This window comes from Odocoileus virginianus, chromosome 4, assembly GCF_023699985.2.
Source record: "Odocoileus virginianus isolate 20LAN1187 ecotype Illinois chromosome 4, Ovbor_1.2, whole genome shotgun sequence".
NCBI classification, from domain to species: Eukaryota; Metazoa; Chordata; class Mammalia; order Artiodactyla; family Cervidae; genus Odocoileus; species Odocoileus virginianus.
The window spans coordinates 34,265,700-34,269,409 of record NC_069677.1 but is presented as its reverse complement, the minus strand read 5'-3'; positions in this window follow the sequence as shown (position 1 = coordinate 34,269,409).

Below are 3,710 nucleotides of genomic sequence, written 5' to 3'. Positions count from 1 at the left end.
AATGGATGTTAGCACTTTGATCTCTGGTTCCTCTGTCTTTTCTAAATCCAGCTTGTACATCTGGAAGTTCTTGGTTCATGTTGCATTGAAGCCTGACTTGGAGAATTTTGAGCATTACTTTGCTAGTGTGTGAGATGAGTGCAATTGTGTGGTAGTTTGAACATTCTCTGGCATTGCCTTTCTTTGGTACTGGAAGGAAAAGTGACCTTTTCCAGCATGTGACCACTGCTGAGTTTTCCAACTTTCCTGGCATATTGAGTGCAGCACTTTAACAGCATCATATTTTAGGATTTGAAATAGTTTAACTGGAATTCCATCACCTCCACTAACTCTGTTTGTAGTGATGCTTCTTAAGGCCCACTTGGCTTCACACTCTGTTGGGAGATAGGACAGTGATAAGAAAAAACATGTTGAAAACTGAAGTGAAAATACTTGACCTGAAACATAGACCATTATAGGGGTAGCCACCCACATTTGGGTCAAAAAAATATATTCTGGTAGACAGAATTCTGAGATGACTTCCAAGATGCCCCCTCCCTGGGGTACATAGCCTGTGTAATCCCTGATAATGTGAATATGATGGATTTTACTCTCATTATTAGGTTACATTAGATGGGACAGTTGATTTTGAGAAAAAGAAATTACCCTGGGTTAGCCTGACCTAATCAGGTGAGCCTTTGAAAGAGAATGAGCTCTTCTTGAAGTTTGTGGTTCAATATGTAAGAGTCCCAATTGCTAGTTTGCAGATTAACAGAGACATGTGGCAGTCTCTAGGAACAAAGAGAAGCCTGCACAGGATAGCCAGCAAGGAAACAGGGACTGTGGTCTTATAACCACAAGGAGTGGAATTTAGCCAACAAGCTTAGTGAACATGGAAACAAATTTTCTCCCAGTCTCCAAATGAAAATAGAGCTGGCCATCAGTTTCAGTTCTATAAGACCCAGAACAGATAATTCAATCATTCCACCTCTGAACCTCTAACCTAAAATAAACTGTGGGGTAACAAATGGATGTTATTTTAAGCTGTTACATGTCTGGTGTTTTGTTTCACAGCAATAGAAAACTAATCGATATGCAATTGCACCAAGGTGACCTGACCTGTGGCGACAGGTGTCTATCTGAACCCAGCCACTGCTGTGCCCACATTGGTTTCTTTGAACCTTGTCCATAAAAAGAGATTGGTGTAATGAACCAGTAGATTTTACATATCAAATTAGGTTTATAAAATCACTAAGATCTGCTGTGTTTAAGTTAAAAAAAATTCATTAAGAAATTTTTGATAGGAAGAACAGAATCCCACATACAGTAGTTCAAAACTCCCCTATCAGAAGTGATTTTTAAAACCTCTGTTCAAGTTTATATGTTACAATCAACATTATAAGGTAGATTAATATTTTAATCACCATTACCAAAGGGGCATAAGAGCTTAATTGGAGTTGATGGTCCAAGATTGTGCACTAAAGCTGCCAGCTTAAGACCTCATTCTCAGAACAATTATTTTTCTTCACCAAAGAGAATCTCATGAATCCATCTATTTAGCCAAGATAAATCAATTTTTTCTCTTAATGCGTAAATGAACAACATCTACTTTCCGTTATTTCTTGTGGTCATACAAGCATTTCATTGACTATTTCTATAAATATTTCCCACATGCCATACTTCCTATGATGACTTTGCAATTCCAGTAAAGTGATTAGAACTCCTTATCCTTGCTGTGGCCTCTGCTAAATGATGTGAAAATGCCCCTCCTGCTGGGGTTATCCCGCCAGCAAAATTCAAATGGCCCACCAACAAGTGCATCTGCTGCTATTCGACTTTCCTTGCCCTTGTTACTTTTCCCCACTATTCTATGAGATCTTTAATTTTCCCCTGAGGCGCTAAATTCCTTTTTAATTATTTATTTGTGGAGAATATCTTCTACAGATAAAAATCGGGTTGATTGGTCTTCTGGTTTTCCTCTAACTTTTGGAGTTTTGATGTGTCACTCACTCTCGGAAACCTCACAGCTTCCTAATTAGTAGGTGTTCGAACATAACAGGGTCATCAGATTTGACCTACATATTCACTGTATTTGATCATGAGTCCCAAATATCCTGATTAACATGTGTTCAGTTGTGATCTTGATGGGGAAAAACATGGCAATGAGTCTGAAAAACAGTCAATAAGATTTTGACAAGTAGTTTCACTAAACAGAGAAGGCAATTTAGAGTGCCAGAACATTTAGGCACTAACTGTTAAATGTTTCATCAATCTTCAAGAAATGTTAAAAACAAAACTGTGTTTGGTGGAAGTTTTTTTTGTCTTGTTTTGTTTTCAGTTTTCTAATTCATATGTTTCACACTGATGAAAAAGAAAACCTGGGACTTCCCTGGTGGTCCAGTGGTTAAGTATCTGCCTGCCACTTCGGGTACACAGGTTTGATCCCTAGTCACGGAAGACTCCACGTTCCACATGCCTGGGGCACAGCCTATGTGCCGCAGTTACTGAGTCAGTGCTCCCCGATAAGAGAGGCCAGTTCAGTGAAGCCTCTGCACCTCATCGAAGAGCAGCTCCACTTTCTGCAGCAACAAAGACCCAGAACAACCAAAAATAAATGACTAAAATTTTTTAAAACGAAAAGAAAAGTTGGTCCTTTGCTGATTTTGCCTTTAGTCTCATCCACTGGTAGCAGCACCTACATTTCCTTTGGGCAGAGACCACTCTCCCATTCAGACTAGGGATCAGACAAGGCTGAAACTACCAATCCTGGATCCACTGGTGGCCCGGTCCAGGCTAACAGAGGTCACATCATACTGACCACAGTGGGGACTGCCTCAGCACTGTGGACCAACAATATTCTGGGGACTTGCATAAAACTGTTGGGAAAGATAAGCTGCTGTTTTCTCTGGGGTTTCTACTTGGGAGGAAAAACCTGTGAAACTGCTGTTGACCCAATTCGCTCTTATGTAGCACAGCTTTGCCTGACAATAGCAATCACCTGAGGAGAAAGCAGGTCTGAGAAGAGACTGAGAGTGTAACCATTTCATTGCTCCATCCTCTGGCACCCAGCCAAGCTTGAAGGTCTACCACCCCCAGCACCCCCGGCCTTTTCAATTACTTGAGTTAATCAATTCCCTATAATGGTTAAGCCCCTTTGGGCTGCATTTTCACACTTGCTACTGGCAAAATCTTGCTTTACAGAAAAGGTCTCTCTCACAAAAGTTAAATTAATCCCAGACTCTACCCTTTGAATTTAGTAAAAAATGACATTATAAAGCTAATTTATTGACTTAATAATTTTTGAATGAAATACAATCAGATTCCCGATATATACCTTTGGTGATTATTTTAAGTCATAACTATTACATCGTTTGAATTTTTCCAGTATTTAAAAGTACTTCAGTGATATAATCTCATTAATTCTTACAATGTCCTTTTGAACTAGCCAAGGGACAGGTATGCTTATCTAATAATATAATAGTCCTGTTCTCTCTTGCACTTCATGACACATTTCAGTGAAGGTTGAATAACAAAGCACGAGGTCATCTTTATAAGAACCTAGAGAAAACAGTAATTACCTTCCTAATGATGTAGGTAGGATATCACTGTGGAAATCAGAATAAAGATTCAAGCACAAATTCATCACCTGTGAGGAACTGTGTGACCAATAGAACTTTTAAAAATGTGGGTAGATGAATATAAAATTTACATGATGCATATTATATGCACTA